Source organism: Phaenicophaeus curvirostris, chromosome 9, assembly GCF_032191515.1.
Source record: "Phaenicophaeus curvirostris isolate KB17595 chromosome 9, BPBGC_Pcur_1.0, whole genome shotgun sequence".
NCBI lineage: Eukaryota > Metazoa > Chordata > Aves > Cuculiformes > Cuculidae > Phaenicophaeus > Phaenicophaeus curvirostris.
In genome coordinates this window covers 4,564,597-4,590,662 of record NC_091400.1, presented here as the reverse complement: position 1 = coordinate 4,590,662, position 26,066 = coordinate 4,564,597, and positions in this window count along the sequence as shown.

Sequence of the window (26,066 nt, the reverse complement as noted above, 5' to 3'; positions counted from 1 at the left end):
TTAATGTTTTACAGATCTGTCAGCACTGAAGATTTAACAGAAACTCTTGTTAGACATTACAGTTTTGTGAAAAATACACTATTTGTACAAAGTTATCACATACAAACACAAAAATACTTCTCAGAAATTTCTGGGAATGGTTATGAATTTGCAGACGTAATGCTTCTCAAATGCAGGAAGCAAGTTCAATAAAAACTATTCCTGCGGCATAACTTTAAAAGGTAAAAAAAGAACTACACATCTAAATGCCCATGATCCAATCTCCTTCAACAGAAAGCCTGAAAACAGAGCTGTCCCATTTTCTTTAATCAGTTAAGAAAACTGGGATTTAAATGTAGACAGGTCTGATCTCCAATAGTGATGACATACATTATTTTTGATGGCAGCACTAGAGAGGCTTGCAGAATGCTTATGCTTCTGGCACCAGTTGAGGTTTCCTTGGGAGCCCCTGTTGGTGGATACGCTGCCAGGAAGGACCGATACCGCTGACAGAGAAAGCCAGCAAATAAGTCCTCTTCCCAGAAGAAGTACTTAGTAATTTTCAAACAAAGAAGTATCTGTATCACATTTCCTCTCCACTAACTCTTAAGCATACCCACTGTATAGAGTTGGTCTCACATTTTTATTGTCAAAAATTCAAAAGCAAAGGGGGTTTTTTTGATTTTTTTTAAAAATATATAAGTCAGACTAATCTAGACAGTCCTGTATACCAGTACATTAAGAATAAAATGCTTATGATATAAATCTTTAGTCTCGTTGCTTTGTGAGGTTTTTTGGAATAAAGACTACAGTCAAGTTTTTGCTCAGTATGGTGAACACTTCCATGTATGAGAGTCTTAAGACATTTGTAAATCTCTCTATTTGACTATGTCTAGCAATAAATACTACTTCCTGTAACAAACGCTGTTGGGATCTGGACTGAGATCTACCATCTGCAAATACCTATACATTATCCATGTAATTCATTTTGGTTTTCTGCAGCTCTTCAAATATTTGTAGTTCTGATGTGCCCCTCTTGTTCCTTCTTTCTCTATTCTTCCTTCTTTCTCTCTTAAACCTATTTTTATGGGCTAACATGGCCAATTCAATCACATTTTCTTCACATATTTTTATGGTTTGTTATTAAAATAGTCCTTTAAACAATTTGCAGATCTTACAAAATGGCTAACAGATGATCTGAGGACTTAAAATCACAAGGTTTGCATATAGCCCAATTTTAGAGTTTTGTCAAAGCTACAGGGATTTACAGATTTAGACCACAGGCTTCAAGGGAACAAGCGTTTACTTGAATATTTATGAAACTCTTTGGTTCGGACCTATTGGATGCCTTATTTAAAGCACTTATCTCCAGATCTGTACTCTGCTAGCACCTCTATTACAGCAGAAAATGACAAACAGATCACCACATGCAGGAATGCACTGGGACGTCATCTCTTCTGAATTATTCCCAGTTAAACTAGGTGTATGTCATGACAACTCCCTATATTCTAAAATAAGTTTTAGCAGGCATGTTGTTTAGGTTATCCTGAATAATGAAGCTAGACTACAGGAGAGTAATAAATGTCCACATGTTTTCTATAAGAATACCTTGCTGATTTAAAAACACAGTTTTATCATACCCTGCACAGAAGGAAATCTGCCAGTGAATCCTGCTAGCTTCTGTCAATACCTCTGGTTATGCAGTTTTTTTATTTTCCCTTTCATTCTATACCTCAGCATGGTCTTGAGGGTTGTTGTCACCATGCTGTAGCTATAATGCAGCCACGCTGCCTGTTGCTGTGAGAACCAGCTATAGGGAGCTAATCCCTCGTGTTGTTTACTTTAGGCAGGTGGAGCAAAACATATATATAATGACGATACCTCTAGATTTAAATCCTGAGTGGGATCATTGCTTCAAAAAGGAACTTTTCTACCATGTAAGAGCATAAGGGCTTCAAGTCAGCCCAGAGTACCTCATGGGTAGCCTGAGCTGCCCCTCATCACCCCTTTCCACTTCCAGGCTGCCATTTAAGGAACTACGCAATAAGTCATGCTGCTCCATTAGTTAAACGGCCACATTAAGGAGACCTCTTCAGCCTTTTGGCTTCACTAGGTGCCAAAGACCCAGGAGAATATAGAAACAGCTTGTAGCTGCCTTAATCGCAGAATGGTTTGGGTTGGAAGGGACCTTAAAGATCATACAGTTCCAACCCCCCTGCCATGGGCAGGGACACCTTCCCCTGGATCAGGCTGCTCAAAGCCTCATCCAACCCGGTCTTGAACACCGCCAGGCATGGGGCAACCACGACTTCTCTGGGTAACCTGTGCCAGTGCCTCACCACCTCAACAGTAAAAACTTTCTTCCTAATATCTAATATAAATCTCCCTTCTTTCAGCCTAAAACCATTACCCTTCATCCTGTCACTGCACTCCTGGATAAGAAGCTCCTCCCTATATTTCCTGTGGGCCCCTTTTTAAGTACTGGAAAGCTTCTGTAAATCAGTGGCTGAAGATTGTATTCTGGGCTCTGTAACATGGATGATTTGTAACAGCTAACACCTCTTCAGTGGAGGATTATCTCCTTACATCTTGCAATTATAGAAAAAAAACCCTTATTTTTACTTTTAAAAATTAACAAAATAAAGAAAAACAAAGAAAACTTTCAAAAAGCTATTTGCATCAGAGCCATCACAAGCTCATGCTCAGAATTTTATTCTCTTTCCCAAACATAAATTGCCGCAATCTGGGAATTAAAATTAAACCATCAGGCTTAATTGAATGGTACAACCACATTCAAAGTGCATGCACACAGAGATATAAAACTTAACTTCATTTGTGTTCCTTTACTCATTTAAATGCACAGTGCAAGTAAAAAGTGGCAGGGCTTCTTCAGGGAACTAATCAATGCTGATGCATGATCTTTCTTTCATTTCAGATAACTAGCCCTTCTTTTTCCTCGCCTTTTATTGTGGATACCTACTCAGTTTGTTGTGGGTTTTTTCTCAAACCTTTTGAAGAAAAGCCTCAGCTCAGATGGATTTTCTCAAGTTCTGCCCAGTTCTACCTATTACTGAAAATCTAGAATTTAAAATTGCATATCCAGATGTTCACCGAATTCCCCAATCACTCTTGTCTTTTCTCTTAGAATCATTCCCTTTTTTCCTATCACAGAATTTCATTATGGTATCAAAGGGATGTGAAAATAGAGCTCTTGCAGTCTCTCTCGTATAGTAGAAATGCAGATGGCTTCAATTCATCTCCTACTAAAATGAAAGAAGGTAAATTGCAATACCCACATAATTTCACATGAGCAGAAAATGCCAATTTTTTGTTTCATCTGCAAATCTGATGGTACAATCTCATATGCATCCAGATAATTAGGTAATCCTTTTGTTTTAAACCTTTCATAGCCCTTCATTGTTTCATCGTTTGCATTGAAAACAGCTAGTAATCTCCATCAGTGAAAACTGGGTTTTATTATTATTATTATTTTCTGTTCAACCGGCTTGTTGATATATGTCATGGATCATTTAAAGGCCTGTATAAACCAGATATATTGACATTTAAATAAAAGCAAGACCTTTCACTTGCAGATAGTAAGGTAACATATTAAATATTAAAGTTGATTTACTGAAACACTTATATGACAGCACAAATCAGCTAAGAGAATGAAAATAAATTTAATTATATTGTTTATGAAGAGAGCTGAGAGAAGTAAAAACATTTTTATATGATGGCTCTTTAAAAAAATAGATTAAAAAAAAGGTTTGATTGATTAATCTCCATAGAATTTTGAGTCTTGTTCCAGCAGTGAGACAAGTGTAAGGGGCAGCAGGGAAGGACAAAATAGGGACATGGACTTAGAAGATAAAAGGCTCCATTGGACAGGAAGGGGGAAAGCAAGCCTTTAGTGTTATTAAAGTCTCTTAGGCTGATGTTTCTCTTGCTGTTAATGGACCAACTGTGAAAACTCACAAGAAAAATATAACATTTTATTAAATAACATGTGGTTCTATGTGTATTTCATAACGCGAATTCTATGCATTTCTGCGGAAGATTCTCTTTAAATTCCGCATGCTACACTTTGATCATTTTATCATATTCATATCCTAAACTACCAGTTGGCAGATAGCTTAAAAGGATGTGACAAGTAATCCAAATCAAATATAAATGTAGTAATGCATATAATCCAAATGTAAAATTCCACCTCCGAACTATTAACAATGACACTCTTTAAATGTTTTAATCCCATTAAGATGTCAGATGTCTGGTGTGAGCTGGCATCCAAAGAGGGTTGGCTATGCACATGGAAATCTGGCCATACACAGTTACATTAAACCACATTAAGAGGAGGAAGAGGTATTCTAAAGGAGAGGTGTGCTTCTGCCTTCGCTACCTATTTCAATCACTGCCTAATGGGGGATAGGAATCAGCTACAGAGATTTCCTTCTGAAGGGTCTGACTCTGAATACTCCAGGGACCTGACTGATAAGTGTACATAGCCCCCCTTTTCTGGGAATGGCAACAGAGGCCACTGCACTTAAATTGCTAAGGAAGCACGGCAGAGCACAGCCTCTAACAAACAGACTTACATACAACTAAGGGCTGAGGACCCCTACCTCTCCTGTCAAGAAGACTTCAATCCCACTGTGGCTGTAAGACTAAGACTCTGAATTAGGCTATTTAATTTGCATCGAGTCATAAACATACTGTACCTGATTCTCCTCATAGCCCATTGCTTTATAAGCTTTACTCATATTTTCATTTAAGGCAGACTCTCAGTGTGGAAGTAAAATGTGATAGCAAGGGAGTTCCTCATTTGAACCTGCTCTAAACAGGTACGAGTAGGAACACCAGACACAGGCAGAAGGATCAGGCCCATATGCTTTTTGCACCCACTTCTGGCTTGTAATCCTACTGAGAACTCAAATGTAACCTTTCTTTTTGGAAAGAGAGAATAAGAGTTTTCTCAGAGTTTTCTTTCATCAATCATATTATTCCTCCAGGCCAACATCTTCTAATATGGATGCTTAAAAATCTTTGAATTAGAGTTCCATAGAAGAACATAACTCTGCTTATGAAATTAAATACACCTAGGTATTCTGCATACTTGCTTTCTTCCCTGCTGTTGCATGATTAATCAATGACACTTTTTGCTGCTTTTCCCCCCATGAGATTTCAATACATCATATTTAAAAATAATATTTTTGCTCTGCTCGTACCAGACAAAAAAATAAATGCATCTGTCTCTATGATTTTTATCCACTGATTTCTTTCCTAATGAGCAGTTTCATGTTAAGATGGCTCTGTTGTAAAATATTTTTTCTAGTGTTTCCAGAGTCTCTCTGTCTAGACACGTAAGGGAGGAACCATGAAGAATATAGGTAAAGTGCCAAGAACTTGGTGCACAAAAATGCCTCGTTACTGGTAGATCTGTCCTCAGAGTAAAATTCCTTTGGCACACAGCTAGTACAGCAGCCCTACTTTATCCTCCATCCCTTCCAGATCTCTAGGCAGGAACTGCAAGTTCCTTAGGTGGATGGTCTATTTTCTAACTTTCCCAGCCTCTGGCTCAAGATGTAATTCGTGAGCAAACTCCTCTATTTCAAGGAGCTATAGAACTGCAGGGGTGGAAAATGTCAGTTCTGATTTTCTCTTGATAGTCTGCCTCCATGGAAACCTGGAACGTCCTGGAGTTACCAAGTAAGTTATCAGCTACCTGTTGGGTAAACTTCCAGCACATATAATAGGGAAAAAAGGTAGTTATGTTTTTTCCCAGTTCAACTTTCACTGTTCAGCTAAGCATTACGTTGGCACTTTTTTCTCTTTTCCCCTTTGGCAGAATGTATAAAACCCTTCACAGAGTTCACAGTTAATAGAAACCTTCAGTAGAAATATACCAGACGTAAGTGCATCTCCTAGTCTTCTTGCATATCTAAACTCGGTACAAATTCTATATTCATCAGGTTTATCCAGCTACTATGTAGGGACTTCAGCAGCCATCTCCCACAACATGCAATGTGTGCTAGTGCTGATATGAACCCACAGCTCCCCTGTCATCAGTGCCAAGGGCTCAAATGTTAGGAAACAGCACAAAGAGAAACAGTAAGCAGGGAAGGCCATCCATAAGCAATGGTGTTTTACACAATTAACCTGAAATATCCCTAGCTTCTTTCAAACTCTAGACTACATCCACTATATTCTATCTTACAGGTTCTACCTACTTTGCATAATAGGGCTTTTGTTCTTTTTTCTTTGGCGTAAGGAATGGGAGGGAAACTTATCTTTTCAGTGATATTCCTCATTTCATGTATATATATAACTACTAACTATTAACTTGCTTTGCAAAATGTATCTTCCTTTGTCACTTCAGAATTATCCTTTTCATGTGAAAGAAAAGAGAAGAGGCAGGAGGGGTGTCTGAAACTCCATCTCCAGAATACATTTCACTACAAAATGTATTTTCCTCTACGAGAGGAGAGGATTACAAGAATTTTGTTCTGCAAAAATATGCCTGAAGCAGAATTTCTGTGCTACAGGAAGGTCATCACAAATGTAGACTTTGAAAGTCAGCAAAAGAGAGGTTCTGCTGGAAAAGAGGAAGATGCTGTTTCAAGAACCGCACTATCGCTCATTTTGAGAGGTAAAATCCAACCGTACTGCATTGCCCTTCAGAAGAAGTTGGCTACACCTCAAGTTTCCCCTCATCAAAGTATATAACCCCTGAATCACAGCTACTCCAGCCTGCCCTGACACTTTGCACAAAGCACTGTTAAGGGTCTTCCATGCTCAATTATAAGAAAGCTGGAGGAAGAGAGTAGAAAAGGCATGAAGCTGGACATCGGGAAGGACAGAAGGACAGCTGTAGGGGGAGAATGGGGCAGAATATTTGGTCCTCAGTTTTCAAACAGGCATAGCCCTGTCTGGGCCCACCTGGAAAAACACCTATGTGAATGCATAGGGAAGAATTTTAAGTGGATTATTTTGCCTCTGAAATTAAACCAGTTTTCAGAAACATGATTCCAGGCAGTCTTTTGTCTTTACATCAGACACAAAAAGAGCAAAGCAACACCACTTATTCTTGTAGCAGGATGGGGACATTATCTATTTCTATCTCTCTCACATAAATACCCACTCACTGTCATTTTTTAATTCTGAAAAAAATTATAACAGCAATGGCACAGTATAAATTTATTGCACACAGAACACGTTGTGTGTGGGTAGAGAGACCATGTAAACATCTGATGTTCATCTCACAGATGAACCAGATTACCATAAAAGCAGAATTATTAAATGCCAGATACTTTCTCCTGCTGTACAATATAATGAGAAAGGAAAAGAAGAACTGGTGGAAGGAGCCAGCCACGAAGGCAGCCAGAACAGAAGAACAACTGTGCTCCTTCCTTTCCTGACAGCTCAGCGACACGGTGCCAGACTCTGGTGGCTCGTGGCCCAGAAGTGTTGGAGAACAGATGGAATCTAGCATGCTCCTTTCTGAAATTAAGGCAAGTAAGGAAAAGGAAAGTAAAAGGAAATGAAGGAATGAAGGAAATTTCAGTACTTTATGACCTGCACTCCCTCCACAGTTCTTGATGCAGAGCTCTTTGAATTCTACAGAAAGAGCCCAGCTGACTTCAAATAGATTTGATTCAGAGCCCAAAGGAGGAAAAAAAAAAAACATGTGGCATAGCAGAAATCTCACTGTCATCATGTCTCTATGGGGATGCACAGAGCTTTGCTTGGAACCATGTGTGTTTATCAAATGCTCCCTTTCTTTGGATTGCCCTTGAGACATGTCCCATGCAGGAGGGCCCAGGGAAAAGACTTAAAATACAGTTTAACTTACATTTATTTGACGAAGAACATAAGTGCTCTTCTAGAAGATTTGTGAGTCAAATAATGCTTTTCCTCCCCCTATCTGGAATAAAAGAATATTTTCCCTTTTTCTGGCACAATGCTCCTGCAACAGCGTTGTATTAACTCTGTATATTACTTGAAAATTTGTAATGTTGCCTTTTTTACTGGACACAGTTATTACAATCAACATTTCTTTGGTCTTTTAAGACTGGTCTTGCTTCCTAACAACCATTCCCAGTATCTCCACAGGCATGCATTCATTTCAGATTTCTATAGCTGGAAAGTATTTCAGTTTTCCCTCTTACAGCAATTTACTTCAATGTATTAAAAATGTCTGTCAAAATCTCAGCACCTACAGTCATTATAAAAGACCCCAATATTTTTCTGGCTTCACATCAAAAGAATTCTCACCAAAAAAAAAAAATCTATCATTCAAACTACCTCTTAGTCCAGTTTTATGTGTATCAGATAGTTAAAATAGCTCTCTGGATCTTTATACATCATTCTGCCTGGAAAATAACCAAACGATACTCCCTTTCGTCCCTCCTCCAAAATAACCACACAACCTTTGTAAAATAGTCTGAAATAATAAACTGTACACAGAACCATCATGTATCCAAATATCCCATCTTCTTCCATGAACAAGGTAGTAACTGCGACATAGCATGAGTATTTAGTTCTGTGATGCTTCCAGAGGACTCCATGCTGCCTGTTCTATGTCTCACAAATTACAGGGTCAAAGCCAAGAAAAGATGAAGAAATTTAGATGTAGGAGGCATATAAGTCGTCACAATGAAAGCTTTGATAAGGTCCTAAAATCTATAGCCTTCTCTTTGACAAAATAGTTGGAGGAGGTTTCGGAGACCAATTGTCAGGAACCCCTCCACTGCCTAAGCTGAACACAGCGTGAGAAACAATCTGAGCAGCAGAACTATATCCAAGTGACAACAGGTTCAATGGAACAAGAGCCGAACAGACAGCACGGCTCACTCAGCCTTCCTGCACAGAGACACGCTTGAAATAGCAGATGGACAGGCAGCAAGGGCTTTGGAAAGGGCTCACAGAAGGGTCCAGTAGGCTAAAGAAAAAATTAAATGTCATATTTTAAATTGTGACAAACAAAAGCTTTATCAAATCTGCTGGTATGGCCTGCTACAGATGAAGCTGAAGTTTGGGCAAGGGGAAATCAAATGCCTCTAAGGCTACCAGTGAAGCAAAAAATTACATTAGCTTTACAGCCTGAAGCATATTTGTTAGTATTTAACAGATTATGTGCTTCATTTAAATACCGTTGCTGGTAGCCAAATAAATTAAAATCACCTCATTACGCTTTACATCAGTGAAGTTAAAAAATTAAAAGATGCTTTTCTTACCTTCTGTCTAGGTGTCTTTCTACTTGTACAGTCAGTGCCAGTGGGAACTTATGTCACGGAGACCTTTTTCCATATCATTTGTTTCTAGGAGTTCTGGACCTAGACGGTTATAAAGAAAGGCAAGGCACATATATGATTTCAAAATATTGCCATGGTTCCACAATCAAAAATATGATCACTGCAATATCCGAAATGGAACAACCTGAAGTATTTACAGCTCTGAAGGCCCACATGCTGCCCTCTGGTAAAGACAAAGAAATAGGCACAAGCAAATATTGAGAACTGATTGTATTTCACCAGCATGCTGCATCAAATACAGGTATAGCCCTGCATGGAGGAAACAGGGAGGAGCCTGGTCAACCAGCTTCTGCTCTTCACTTCTCCACCTACTTACAGCAATGCCCAGTCAGTCCTCAGGCAGCAGCTGCTGCCCCTTAGCCAACTCCCTCCAGTTTTATTCCTCAGCATGACATTATATGGTATGGTATATCTGTTTGTCCAGTTTGGGTCAGCTGTCCTGGCTGTGTCCTCCCCAGGTTCTTGTGCCTCCCTAGCCACCTCACTGGCAGGGCAGTCAGAGAAGCTGAAAAGTCCTTGACTTAATATAAGCACTGCTTAGCAACAACTGAAACATCAGTGTGTTATCAACATTTTTCTCATCCTAAATCTGAATGACAGCACTGTACCAGATACTCGGAAGAAATTTAACTCTATTCCAGGCAAAACCAGGGGAGCCCTACCTAAGGAAAAGGGGTTTTCTGCATCATGATGGGTAGAAAACAAGGACTACATGTAGCACTTGCTACTTATTTGCAACGTTTTACCAACTCTGTTGAAGAAATCAAGATAGAAGGAAATACAAATTCTTGTTTACTTATAAATTGTTCATTTCTATGGAAGGCATTTTTTAGAAACCAAAACATTTGAAAACCTGCATCTTACAGTAAGCATGTCAGAAAAAATATACACTATGACACTTTCTGAGTGAAACATTTTGATTTATAAGATGAATTGTTATTTTGGGATGAGGCTTAGCACATTCAACTTGTAAAAAAAAATTTAGTGATTAATAAAAAGTTTTATTCAATAAAAAAAAAATCTTTCTTTCTTCACTTCTTAGGATTTACATTTTGGCATGGAGCCAGAAACATTTCTGGTTCAGGTCACCCGGCAGCAGCTTCTCTAGAATGATTTGCACAGCCTTGCTTAGGGAATATTTGAAAACTTGTAGAAAATTTCTGCAACTGCACCACAGGAAAAAAAAAATGAAGACTGCATAACTCATTATGTATAACTAGTACCAACATGTTTCAATATTTAAGATAATATTTAAGATTTGCTATTCCTAAGTGCCAATTTCCTGTTGAAGCTAGCAGGACCATTTACATACTTCTGATTAAATGTCTTCCTAAAGGCTTTGCCACGTCAAGGTACACGAAGTAAATGAAAATGAGAAAAAACTGTTGAATATCTTGACAGTTATCACAAAATTCTTTGAATAAATTACATGAACAATTTTACTTGTTATTGCCCTTTTGGCATGAAAGACTTCACTTAAAACAGTTCCTCGTCTTTAATGAATTTGATTTGTGATGATGACTGATCTTTCCTGTCCTTGCATTTTGGCATTCCTCTACAGTGGTGACAATGACTTACGAGGTCCTGATTAGTCTGACTCCAAGCCAATGGTGAGAAATGTGGAATACAGACTTCCACCCATCAGCAGCAAAAGTAGTGAAGCAAAACTACATTGAAAAGATGCTTTGAGGTAACAAAAAACAGTAGCAATAAATTAGCTAGTAATATTGTCAGTGGTTGTAAGTAGCAACGTTAATTCCTTGCTAGTTTACTGCTCCAAAAGTTGCAGTTATTTCTCGTTAGTGGAAGAGTCAGGTGCTTGTTAGAGTTTTGTGGTTTTGACACTTGGCTCTTCTTGTTCCACTGCGGAAAGGTTTTGTAAATGCAAGGCTGCCAAATGTATCAAACTTTTCATATCACTGTAAAGTAGAACAAAGTTAATTATGATTTATGTGCATCAAATTCATTGCACTTAATCTGATCAGACTCATCACATGATGCCCAGGTCAAGAAAGGCAGTTTATGAAATATACTGGAGATACCAGTAACGTGTTATTGATCCCTCTGTTTTTCATTTTACTTCAGACTTACGAAGTATTACAGAGGTGTTGAAACAGTCACATTTCTATTAACATCTCACACAGCATGTTTATTTTCAGTTGCAATTCTTTACCTTACACACTATTTACTGATTCCAAACAGTTTGTATCCAGAGCACCTGTATAACCAGCATCATTTCAGCAGACTTCCATTGGTATGTTATACAAGTATTGATTTTGGATGCATCTTTGATGCTAGTCAGTTCTTCAGAATATCATGTTCAGAGCTGAGGGCACATGACAAAATGAGCGCTCTGTGCCAGTGTGTGCTGTGAAATTATACTCAAACTAAAGCAAAAACTGGTACTCAGATAAATATGAAATCAGGTTTTTCTTTACTGCTTTAAGGAAAAGGGGCAAAGCCATGGAAGAGGCACTAGAGATGCTTACTTTGGTAGGAAGTAATTCATACACATGTTCTTCACAGAGTGACAGCCAGGCTGTCCCCCAAAGAATATAATTTTATGAAGCTGCTGTAAGCTGCAGTTCAAACGACATCACTCTCCTCTCCCCTACCACTCCCACCCTGACATACACTTTGGCCTGGGGAGTTTTACATCCAAGTGCCCAAGAGTCACAAGTCTTGGCCTTTCCCCTTCACCTTGTTGATGCTCTAACATCGCACACTTTGCCCATGGTACACAGCTTTTTGGCAGCATGTGTGGGAATGAATATATCACAGCTGTTCCCTCTACATTTACATTTGCACAAAGCCGCAAAACAAGATTTCCAGAGGAAAAAGGTGACTCCCTAGCTAAGCAGATGAAAACAGAATAATCTTCTGAATTGCGCTCTCTCTCTCTCTCTGTCTCTCTCTGCTTAGCTTCACATACACAGAGATGCACAGCATGATCTGAAGCTAACGGTTCTGGATAATTTTAACCAGAGAATTCATAAATGTTGCTTCAGGTCTAGGGTGGGGGAGGTTGGACCTGCATTTCTCCAACCTGACCTCAGGATCACAACAGAAAAATCATTATCCCCATGACTATTCAAGAACAGAGCAGTTAACTAGCGTCTGTAGAGCTACTTTAACCAGCCTGCTCACCAGCAGATTCCTTGCAGCTGCTTCAGGCTCCTGTTCTCCATCCATCAGCCATGGGCTGTGGTACCTGGGCTTTGGCCCCAGTACGGATGAATGCCTGGATGCAGGAGGACCTTTCAACATCTCCAGAACAGACTACCTGGTCCCCACCTGACCAAGGACTGTGCGCTGCTTACTAGAGATTACAAAGGGAAAAGAAAAAAAGGGGAAAGTAAAAAGAAAGGAAAAAAAAAAGAAAAGGGAAAAAGGTGAAAAGAGAAAAATAAAAAGAGAAAATGGGGGGGAAAAGGATAAACAAACTAAAAGGAAGAGAAAAAGAGGAGAGGTGGATAGAAAACAAAAAGGAAAAGGAAGAAAGCAAGGGAAGAAAATAGCAAAAAAGAAAGGCCAACATCCTTTTAAACACAGGGATTAGAGGTTAATAATTCTGGAGATCAGAAAGGAGAATCAGAATGAGAGAGTAATGCCAAAAAAGGGGGGTGAGGGGAAGCCAGTTTATTTCTACTGGTATATGCAAAACAAATATAGTTTTCTATATGCTGCTAAAAAGACAGAGAAACCTATCCTCAGTGGCTGCCTGAGTGGAAGAAGGACAGGTGTACCACAGGAGTACTACAGCCATTAACATTTTTGCCAGTTGATGAGAAAGCATTTCATACCAAAATGTGTATGGTCAGCAGAACATAAGCATTAACTTACTGCTTGTCTGATTTTCATCTTTCATTTCAATGTTCTGAATTATTAATCTCCTCCTAGTCATTAGTTTAACTTTTTTTTTTACTACTTTTTTTTTCTCCAGTCTTTATATAAAGTCTTTATAGAACTTAAAAAGCTTCAGGGCTCTGAAGCAGCAGCTCTCCTAAGCATATCCTTGAATGCAGGCTACTTAAAGTGCAAAATAATAATTTTTTACCAAATGCAGTTACCATTCAGCACCAGTAGCACTGCAGATACACTCCTGCCAGAAGATATACCGTCTAAGCTCTATGATGCCTTTAGGAAAAAACAGAGTTCTGGGGAGGTAGAGGGAAGGGTAAAACATCAAGGGCAGTGGGTGGATTCATTCGCCTTGCAAAAGATGGAGAAGCAGATGGAGGCAGCTGACTGCTCAAAGGAACCTTCCTTCAGACCTATGGGTTCGTGCACCAAAGCCAGGCCAAGACTTCTATAACAGCCACATCGCCTGCAGATATGAAGCACCACAGCATGCACAACACAGCTCACTATGCTGAATAGACATAACCACATCTTCTGCTACAAGACTTTGGTTTCACAAAAAGAAAAAAAAAAAAACAAAAACATGCTTCTCTCTGATTTCAGGAGCAATCCCTAGCAACTTTGCAAATGCCTTTCACGGAACCACTCTTGTAAATGTGACCAAAGCGGCTAGGGAAGTCTGTGCAGGGTCAGAAGCTGATGAGTCAGTTTGCAGTCCATGACCTTTATCCTTTCGAGACTGTAGTAGGGTCTTTGCTTTGTGAAACAAGGGTGGGTGGCTCAGAAGAGAGGAAGGTTAATACTTAAGCAGCATTCAGTGCTGCTGTCACTACAACATTTCAACGCTTCAAAATAAAATTCTTTAACCTCTCATTGTTGTAAAGGTTTGAAAGACTTTAGTGCTGAATGGGATTACCTCTTGATTTATTTATCCATTTTCCAGATTAGCAGAAGCACAACTAAATATATAAATCTCATTCCAGAGGAAGAAACATTACATGCCAGGTGGGAGGGAATCAAACAAGTGTGTTTATCTTAACTCTGTGATTTGAAAAAGCAAACTCGAGAAGAGTAATTAAAAGCATGCACAATAGAAAGTGTGCCCTTTAAATACCAACTTTTAATTGCACTGATGTGAATATTATAAATCTATACACATTTAAGGATAAGGTATTTTATTAAAACTGCCTTGATGCAAATTGCACAAGCAGTTCTTTTATTAAGACAAATCAATTTCCATTCTGGTATTTGTTGAAAATAACTTAAAAAATATCAGAGATGTACTGTTCCTGTGAGCACTGCACTGATGTCTTTATAGTACAGCTAGATTGCATACTCTAATGTTCAGCTCCAGCATACTTGTGATATTATATTAAAGCAGTCTATGACAGGAGTAAAAGAGAGCTTAATTTTATTCATATAGAAGAATATTTCGTAGTCTTAAATGGCAAGATATAATCCAATGAGATGAGATTTCAATAATTTTATCCTTCTTTCTAATCTGGTACAAACATCTTTATTGTAGTTAATTCCAGTCCTCTTTCCAGTTGTCCAATATGAGACCCTCTGTATAACAACTGGCAAGAGCAGCCCTGTTGGCTTTGGTTGAATTGCAGTCATCATCTACATGCAGTGAGCGTACAGTTACACCTGTACCTGCACTGCCTTCTCAGCTCAGGGGACAGCACTAGGGCAGAAGTCAAGTAGCTACCTTGTGCTGAGCTCATCGCTTGTGCTTCAGCTTACAGCAGGGCAGCTGGGCTTCATTAGACAAAGCAACTACCCCTCCAAACACTGGTTTGTCCCAATGCTTAGTCTGGCATCACTGCTGTGAAGATGTTATAACACGTTTGTCTAATTTCTCCTCTCAATTTGAGTTCAGTGTCCACTGATCCTTATAACACTTTCCTCATAAGATTAAACCATCTTTCACTGTCTGCTATTTCCTACTCTGAAGGCGTCAATGCACAGAATAGTTCAAGCAGAGCAATGGAGACAGTATCATTTTAGCCAATCACATACAGGACTATGCTCACTATTTTACCCTAAAAAAGAAAAAGCCCAAAGCATCTGGATGAGAATCTGCCCATTCCTTCTCTTTCCCAACTATTGAGGTCCAAGACATCTGTGACAAGAAATGGTTAAAAAGAAAAATGTTTCTTTCCCAGCTCTCACTGCTGGGACAGTGTCTCTCCATTTCCTTCATCTGAAATCCAAATACTTTCTCTCCATTGCTTCCTATAATTTCTTCTTTTCATTTTCCAGAACAAGACAAACTGCAATTCTTTAATGAGAGCACATTTCTCACATGTGTGCAGCCCTAGGGGAAGGACATTTTGTAGACTATTGACAGCATTGTAAATTTTTGCAACTTAAAGAGAATATTGAGTATAATGAAGTACATGATAAATCCCTGGTACTAGAGCTAAGAGATTACATAAGAATTTGAGCTTTTATTAAAATGTACATGTATGGAACCTGGACATGCTAGAAGAAACACACTTTAAAACATTACAAGTAAAATGGCACGGAACACAAAATTGCTATTCATTGTGCTTAAAATTTCAGTTTGTAGGGCCTGTTAGAATTATTTAGGACAAACTTGAATTCTGAACACTTTCTCTTTGGTAATACTGAATAAAGGTAAATTAATCATACTGAAGAAGTATCTCACATTAGACCGAGACTAACATGCATACTATAAGGAAGAGGAAAAGTATAACAGCAAGGAAAAAGCCAGATTGTGTTTATTTCATGTTTGGAGGGAGAAATCTGGTCCATCTTAATTCAATCTAAACCATTTTGCCTATCTCAGGAGCAAAGGTTTAAGGGCAGCCTTTCTAAAAGTTAAAAGGAAAAGATTTCACAGAATGTTCAACTTCTAAATATCTTTTCCAAAACACTACACCAGTAATACTGAAATCTTCAGCTTTTTCTTTAACTGAATTAATTACTGGTCATATTTCAAGCATCCGTGCACAGTGCTTGGGATCAAAGGTGCTCAGTACAATTCCACAATCATTTACACGAGCAACGCATCTTTTGCGGTCAAATTCAAGTGTATACAGAGGTACTCATTCTTACATTGTTACTTAACAATCAAAGCCTACATGAACAAAAAGCAGAGGAAACCTGATACAAGTAATTGTTGAATACTTTTGACAGCTGTTCTACATATGAAGTTACCATGCACATCTCTAAACAGAAGGGCAAATTGTAGTGAGATGCCTCACCAGTGTTCTTGCAGTTTCCTCTTCACATCATAGGAATAGCGAGTGATTAAGAGAAATGGAGAAGAAAACAGATTCAAGACTGGAAACATGAAACACACAAGGTCCTAGTTTCTGTTAAGGGTCAGAGACACACACAAAATCCAGGCTTTAACTCTCAAACTGCAAGTCATTAATATCATATTAAGTGACTGTAACTACATCACTCGGAAATTAATGGGACTTCAAAAGAAGAACAGCAGGCAGAATGTTCAAACAGCACTGAGACCCCTCAGAAATTCACACACCCTTTCCAGAGCTTCAGAGCCTTTGGCTCAAAACGCACTATTGAAAAAGGAGCAGGGCAATGTCTATAAGACCACCCTTCACACTGGCTCCTGTCCTAGTGTCTAGAAAGGGAAATCTGTACATATATTTCTGGGTTATCCTGAAACCTTCAGAGACTTCCTGAAAGAAACGGACATGGGTATTTGCTAATCTCCCATCCTGCTGTGGTTTCTGCTCCATTCCTGTGTGTCCCTGGCAGGTGACCTGCTGCAAAACGAAGGTGGTGATGTCTTGTCCTCCATGGGCAAGAGGAATCTGGCTCACTGACAGCTACATGGATAGTGGTTCCTGGGAGCAAAACTGAGTTCTGTTTAAGATACTCAGCTTTGTAGGAATTTCAAAGCTAAGGCAGAACAGAATGGGGTTTTGCCAGGGGGTCATTATTTGGGGGTTTTAGTACTTTTCCTCCCACTCACATCTGAGGAGAGGTGAAGAGTTTGGTTCTTTCTGGTCCTTCTCTTATCTCAGCAGCTTAGAAATAAAAATAACTGGAAATTACAGATGTCAGGTGAGTAGTGGAAAATCACTCTGACTAAGTCAGAATGCCAGGCCATCAGTACATCTGAAATAACATGCTAAAGTTTATAAGTTAAAATACCTGTGGCAAGAAAAAAACCCAACCAACAGTCTGCTTATCTCACATTTTATTTTTACAACACTGAACTGGTGAAATTCCTTCTCGAATTATATGGAGGACAGAAACTGTCCTATGAATTCCTGCAGCACCAAAGGAATCAGTTCAAATTGGTAAAATATATCATCTTTACAAACATCTTAGTGTGCTGCTTGGACCACTAACTTTAAATTCTATGCCTTGAAAAGACATGTGGCCACTGGAGGCCACTTTTGGCTCACGTTTGCTCCTGTATTCTCAGGGCAATATGGTCCACTTGAATCCAGGTGGCAGATGAGAACATTGTTGCTTTGTTCCCCCCCATTCCTGTCGGTGATACTCGGGCTTCTCTGAGACAAAGGTCCCCGTCATCAGCAACAGAGATTTTGTTTGGAAAGGTGTGGACACGGTGAACTGGGACAAAGACAGGAGTTTATGTCAGTAGTAAGATCTGAAGCATTAAATACACTTAGTGGTTCACTGGTACCCTTGACTGCAAGAAAAACAGGTCAGGTGGAGAAAAACCTTGAACAGAGTTTTGCTCAGTGTAGAGCTATAGAAGAGATTTCAGTGCAAGGTCTGTTAGGTGCTTCACATACACCCCCAGTGACATTGGCACCTGATGAAGCAAGAGGCCTCTCCCTAGCCCAGGGTCAGGGTTTGCTCAAGCAGCTTGTAGCCAAGACTGGCTGGGTCAGGAGTTCCATACAGCTCCCGTTTCCTGAAGCTCCTCTTGCCTTTCTCCCCGACCTTCAGACTGGTGCACAGCCACCATGTGTACATACCTCTAATTTAAATTCCTACCCAAACTGATAATGATATTCTCACTTCACTGCCCTTGAATGCAGCTGAATTAAGACACCAGGGTAATAAATGGGCTACCATATTAACAGTGATGTATCTCCCCGTTGCACAGAGCCAACATTAGACTAATTTTCATGTGGAACTCACAGCCTAAGTAGACAAGTAGACTTCACTGCCATTAAGAATCGGTTAAACGTTAATTAATAGGCATTTAAACTTTTACTAGGACATGTTTAATGAAATTTTTTCCATTGGCAGAATAGTAATTAGCTTTCTAAATTTCACAGATCCCTTAAAAATGATCTTTCCTATCTGCATGCCCCATTGCTCCACCATTTTGATGTACAGTTTATTTGGTAATCATGTACAGACAGACAACCAATCTATTTCTTCTGACACTTTGTTTTAAAATCCTATTTAATATGATCAGTTCCTAACAGAATTAAGAATTTAGCAGAAGAAAAAATGTAAATGGAAGCATTTATCAGCCTTAAAAGAAATACAAGAAAAGACTGTTGATATTCAGAAACTCACTGACATTCTGATAGAAATAGTCATTTCCAAGCACTCTCTCCAGGAGTGAAAAGATAATGGAAAATTTAAGTCTGCTGTTCACTGCTTCATACTACTGTATCTCCTCATTTGAAAAAAAAAAAAAAAATCAATACAGGCTATTAATCATTTCACCCCATGTCCAAGGACTGTGAATGCCTTAAAAGGTGAGCTGTAAAGGTCCAAGAAAAAAAAAACCAGAGAGGGGGAGAGAGAGAAAAGCAAAATTGCTATATAAACACAGGATAATTAGGAGACAGACATTTCAAACTGATGTTTAAATTATACACTGTCTCTCACCTTCTTTTTACAGGTCTCAACCTCCTCGCTCAGTTGAAACACACAACCACACACAGAGATGATTATTTCTCTACCCTTACTGACCAGCCCAGAAGCAAAGAAAAGGAAGACAGGATTTTATTCAACAATCTAGAGCTCTTCCTGACCCTTTATATCTTAGGGTTTTTTTCCTTAGCTTTTATATGTAGGAAATAAAAATAAAGCGAATCATAAAACACTGAATAAAAGCCAGCTTCCTTTTGCCTTCTTTTAGGCTCCTTTCTCCAGGCTCACTCATTCAAGATACTCATTTTGGCAACTGGGTACATGTTGTTTCACTTCAGCTGAGCACGGAGCTGATCAAAAGTGGATCAGAAGTTTCACAAGCCAGGGAGAAAAATGCTGTTCTGCACCATGCCATAGTGCTGCTAAGCTTAGTTAGTGGTGAGTCCAACTGTGTATTGCAAACAGGTTGTGACACCAGGCTTATGCCCACAGCAGTTCTCAGTAGATCCTCAAGGAAAGGTAGGTTGTACCAACTTCACCAATCACAGCATTCTTATACCATTTCAAACCACATGGATGTCTTCATTAGAAATGTCAATTGAAGAATTTTTTTTATCCCCTTGGCTGTCTGTCAGTCTGTAAACTCACAGCCATACAAACACTAACCCAGGCCTTGTGGGACACAAAAATGTTTTTCTCGACCAGGTGACAAGACAAAACCAAGTGACAAATACAACCACTAAGGGGGCCATTAGACACCTCACAGCAAATTTCTCAAAAATGTTTTCAAGAAAGAACAACACATACTCTTAAAATGTTGTGTTCTCTGAAACCGCAAGCAGCTCAACAAAAAAAACTTCAAAGTAATTGGGTTTCTAGATGCTGACCTTTCCTAATTTTCAACAGAAAACCAATGGGAAAGAAAAGCCCACACCACTAAAAAGGCAACTTAAATATTCACAGACATCATGACTTCATCACAGTAACATCTTTAATTTAATGCTGCCTTTACTTCTCATGTAATGCCAGCAAATTAAAGCCTTCACATCTTAAACAATTATTGATTTGTCTGATTTATGAATAAAAGGAAAGCTAAGTAGTTGAAATGTTATTTGGGCTGACTGGATTTGAGTTTTATCTGGAAATTCTTCTTTCTAATACAGACAAAGCCTGCCCTCTAGAGCATTGCTCTCCCTTGTTGAGAGAAACCCATCTGCATTAACTGATTTATACTCAGTCTTTAGCAAAGAAGAGTGAACTTGTGGGATTGCTTTAGCTTTTTCTGAGATGAATTGGAAGTGACAGATTTTTCAGTTAGAAGTATTTGAGCCTTTGAGCTAGAAAAAAGTTTTCAGGTTCAAAGTTAAATCATAACGAGTTCCTTGCTGCATGACAAGCGACATGGGCAAAATCTAGTGCAGGAATCCAAATGTGATGCTTTAGTGCCACTAGAGCCACCTCTGCAAAAGAACAAAAGGAACTGGCTCTCTAAGACACACCAAAGCCCACAGCGAGCTGCCACCTGCTCTCGAGTGGCCAGATGGATGAAAAGAAGGCAGAAAATTCTGACAAATACAAAAAATTCACATGTTCCTGGCTGAGCACCACTGGCATGAAGTCTCAGTGACAGCATTTGCTGCAACAAACACTTGTATTATGACTCTGGTTATTAACATTGACTGCATGTAGCATCAGCGCTGAGAACCAGCTGGAGGGGCTAGCTGCACTGGAGAAGCATTTGCATGACTCTTTGACAAAGCAACCTTGGGCTGTCCCCCCCTGCACCCAGAAAATCTTACAGAGCACGCAGGAAGTGAGGGACAGAGAGAGGAATAAATGGATCCTTGCACCACTGCTCTCTCCTTTGTCAGAGTAGCAAACACAGTTATGTCCCCATTTTAGCAGCAATACGTGGGGCACAGCAGCACAAAAGAAACTCTCGATCCTTTCATTATATACATAGAGATGCATATTGTATCTGCTTGGATGAGGCACAGTGTGAACCAAGAACAGATCATAGGAAATGGGAGCACATAGATGATAATCATTGTCTGGCCTCAGGGGTGATTTCAGATACCATTTGAGGATCCAAGGCAGAATACTTTTTTGTAAAGTACAGGGTACTTTTCAACCCCTAAGTGGTTTACAAAAAATGACAGGCCAGGTTCTCAGATCACTTCAGAAAAATATATTAATTTTACCAACAGAAACCTCCCAGGCATGGTTCAATCCACCTGGATACTCATACTTCCTTCACTGCTCCGCTTCTATGCTTTTTTAGACCTCCCAGGAAGTGGCACTAAACACTGTCCATCAGGAATGTGGCAAAAGAGGTTTTTTCAAGGAATTCATGTTAGCCTGTCATAGAGTTTCAACATTCCACCAGAAAGGGCATGGAAAAAAATCTTAGGGTATCTATATACAGCAGCCAGAAATCTTAAGCTTCAATCTAGGAGAGCCTGTGCCGTGGGAAGAAGCAGAAATCAGAGTGTTGCCTGAGGTGACTCACCTTTCTCTGCTTTAATTTGGTTTTTCACCCTCACCCAGTCAGTTTGGAGAGCTACAGGCTGGCACAGAAGGGAGCAATTGTTTGGGGTTTCCTCACAGATAGCCTGCGGTTTGTAGTGATCTGTCTGAATGTGGAAATAACAAGTATTTGACAGAAGGTGGAGGAGAGGTATTTGTGGTAAATGACAGTGGAGGTTCAGGGCTGGGCAGCCAGATGGAGGCTTACATCAGTGAGAACAGGCAGAAAATGAGAGCATCTTAGTGGCATATTTAATTTCTGTATGCTTGTTCTTTTAGGCAAGAACCTGAGCAGCTGCATTCATTTCATGCACAGACATCTCTAAGGATCCTCTTATATATGGAAATCACTGAAATCACAAATGAAATACATTTGTCTCCCTGATGCATTGCAAGAGCCTTTTCACTAGGCACATCTACACAGTGCAGCAGACCTGGAGAAAAAATAAACAACCGTGCAGGAGGAAAAATGCCCAATTTTGTTCCTCTGAGCCTCCTAGGAAACCTTTATCTAATTACTTTTCTTTAAAGAGGAAATGTAATTAAACCACTCGGGGTGGACAGAGCCCTGATTTTATGGGAGGAGAGCTGTGCAGTTGCAGCAGCCAAATGTGGTATGAGAAAGTACATGTTTGCAGAAAGTTGTTAGGTAGAGCTGAGTTTCCCCTACCCAATTCTCTTTACCAGGTGAATATATTCCTGAAACCTGCCCCAGATGTCGTCATCACTTTCTGCTAATCCTCAAGACAAACTTCTAATGACTTTGTATTCAGCCAACAGTACAATTGACACAGCAGCCCCTTCCAGCCACCAGGAACCACATCGGCTGAAGGAACACACCACCAAGAGCCAGAACCTTCTGCTTAGTTGTGGCTTGTACAGTTCAGTTGATAAAAGTCAGACAGAACACAGTACCAGACAACACAGATGCAGACCACTTGCCTTTTTACCGTGCTTGTACAGACGGTAGTATTAGCTATTCTAGTTTTATTCCTCATAACAATTTTTTCTGTCTATTTTGGCAGCTGGAAAATTTCAACTGCATTAATATGCTTCAGTTCCCAGGCTCATCAGAAAATGTTTGGACTCCTCAGACAGAATATGAATCATCGTAATGGACTAACTTAGCTTCCACTTCTACACAATAATGAGAGATGCATAAAGTCCCAACAATCTGAAATGTACACTTAATTTACATTTTGGTGAAAAGAAATAGCACATACAAAGCATTTGCCTTTATTAAAGTGTTCTTGCACCTCCTGTGAGATTAGCTGATGTCATTTGATGACATTTCTCTTACAGCTGGAAAAGCCACCTTGTAAGCAACAATAACGTTGCACTTTGAAGATGTGAACCATAAGATGCAGTGACATAAAATCAAAGACATGTTGTGTTTATCTAATCCTTGCACTTCCCATCCTACTTGGATTTGAAAGTGGAGCATTTAGTAGTAGAAGGAGTATCCTGGGTGGGATACATTTTAAATAAAAAAGCTAATTTAGTTCAACTGCTTCTTTAAGTAACAAATATGTTAACTTAAAATTTTGAAAAATTATTTTCAATTAAGTATTCTTCCCAGAATTTATAGTGAGAAACTTAACAATTTTGGTGGGTATATTTCTCAAGTTTGATCTCTTGTGTGAAATAATAATAGGAAAAACATGGCATGAAGCCCAGATTACTCAAATTAGGACCTCTAAGCTGGAAAACAGACATATGTTCTTCAGGCAATGACTGCTCTATGCAAATCTAGAGAAAAAATTGTCAGTAACTTCCCCAGCTAACATAGAGCTCAAACTTAGTCATTACACTGACTTTATTAAGCTGATTTTTCACCTTGATTATACATGGATAAGGCGATTTACAGTGGAGGAAGTATGAGTTCTGTTTCACCAATTTGGAAATACAGTTCCATAGGAAACCAGTAGCAGTGGGTGTTGACTTAAAGGGTATCCTTCAAAATCAATGTAATTCTGCAGAATGTCAAAAACCCATATTTTTTGCAATATTTGTAATTCAAATATAAAATTTTTATCTGACTGAGAAATAGTATATAGACTTGCCAGCTATGTTCTCCCTCTATTTCACACTTTACAGTATAAACACAGGTTTAACACACAAGAGGAAATTGCCTTGGTTAGTAGCTGGGAAACATTTGACAGCATTAAGAAAATACATTTGGCCATTTTTTGGAGTAACATAAGCCTGAGAATACTGAAAATGAAGACATTTGAGGCACTTTGCCATGAACCTTTTGCTCGAAAGTCAAATCTCAGAACACAACAAAGACAAATGCTACCACCTGTTCACTGGCATCCTAAGAAGACTTAAATTTTGAATGCACAAGCATCCCCCAGCCTTATCTGTCGCCAAGCCAGGGAAGGCAGAATGAAAGCTGGTAAATAGGTCAACAATCTCTCCAATTCGGGGCTCATCCCCAAGAGACTGCCTCTCTAACCACCAGCTCTCCAAAATTGGTAAGAGGAAAGCAGAAGATAGCAAAATGATAGGCCAAAGACTCCAGTGGTATAGAAATCCTCTTGGCTTTTCATCTGATGCAACTTAAGTAAACAGAAGGAAATGCTGATTAATATCAGCACATGCAGAAACACTGTCACTGCCTCCACCTACCCAGTATTTCCCTAACTCTCCATGTCCTCCAGCTCCAGTGGAGAAACATCGAATCTGGCATGTAGCACCTGGGTAGGCTAAACGGTGAAGGTACTTATTGCTCTTCTAGTGTTTGTCATTTATCAGTCTCATGAGATACAACAAGAGGAGCACACATTCAGTCATCACTTTAATAGCAAGGAAAGTGAGCTGCCTCCAGAGAAGCCATGAGAAAGGAAGAAAAAACAGTTCGCATTTACTAACATTGTCTCATATTCCGCATAACATCTGGAAGTTCAGGGAGTACATCGAAGTCCAGTTATCAACTCCATAAGGTACACTGAAATGAAAGCTGTGCCTTTTTTTACAGCAAAAGAATTGAGGGTCACTGACCCAAAGCAACTCCTCACTGCCTGAAGTGGAGATTTCTGCTATGAACTAGTTTTTCCACAGAAACTTACATGGGGAGATAGGGATAGACAGGCTTTTTCCAGTCATGTCACCTTAAGGAGAAGAGCTCCAGGGCCCCTGCCAGGCAAGCAATGCTCTTCCAAACCAAAGTCATCCATTCCATCCTCAAAAGGGAAAGTCTTGACAGGCGGAAGCAGAGGTAGGTGAGGTCTTGACTTCAAAGCCATTGCACAAAAGGTCTAAGAAGAGAGGAAGATCAGATGAAGAACTATGCTCTTTCTCACAGACCTGAAACATTCCTGGACTCTGTAATCTCATTTCAGTGATTGACATCACATGTTGTATGAAGCAAAACCAATTAGATCTCCTGCAGCCTGGTGGTGAATACATCTAAGCTGTTGGTCCTGCAGTCAAAGAATCCACAGTCCCAAATTTCACAGCTGAAAGTCATGATCTGAGCTTGAAGAGAGTGGCCACATGTTTGGTTCCTACCCAGATCAGTAGAACTTACCAGAGCAAGATAGAGCCTCATTACAACAGATCTGTACTTTTTCAGACAGCAAAGCTGATTCAGGCTTTGACAATAAAATACAGCTTGTCTATTATGTGACTGTAATGGGTAACACAGGTGGCATCTCACCTTCACTGTTGTGATAACGGTAACATAACAGAAATTCATTCTGAACAGAATCCTTTCTGCAGAACTACAAAGTTATGTTAATTACACAGTGGCACTGAATTTGAATTCTGTCTATCCTAAATGCTATCTTTAGGCCTAATTCACATCCTGTTCACGTAAAATGAGGAGGCAGACTTTTGAAGGCACTGTAATTACATCAGGTCAAACAGATCCAAGAAGAAAATCAAGTCATGAGTACAAGCTGGAGCCTGGGTGAATGCTCAACAAGCACAGACCAGAGCAGATTCACTGCCTGCTGTATTTGCAAAGCAACAGCAGAGATTATATTGTTTAATTCAACTGAAGCTGATTCAGAGTAATATAGTTAGGAGGTCATACGCTATGCTGGTGCCATTGTCTAGCAGATAAAGCTGTAATTGTAAAATTTAATATTTTTCATTTCAGATCTTTTAAGTAAGATTGGAAGCACAGAATGAACATTAATTTATCATTATGCATACCACATATGGCATTTCTAAGCTACTTCTATGCTAATAAATTTATAGCAAATGCATTCTAGGAAAAAGAATTCAAAAACTGTACTGTAGCACAATGAAAAATAAAGAGGGTTGGGGACGTTACTGAAAAGTATCAGAGCTTCCTTCCAGTACAAGTCTTTGAACCTATCTTTCATGCTAGAGAAACTGGGGTCTAATTCTTCCCTTGCTGAAAATGACTTTACATGGCAGGAATGAGGAAACAAAGTTATTCCTGTCTCACATGAGAGAGAAGTCAGAGTTTGGACACTTGAGTGAATGCTACCAGGTCCACTGATCCTTTCAAAGGGTTCTCCTGAAGTGGCAGAGGAACAAATTGTCCCTATTTCCATACTATCTGCAAGTACAACAGTTCATTCTTACTGCTTGAGCCCCTGTGTATCT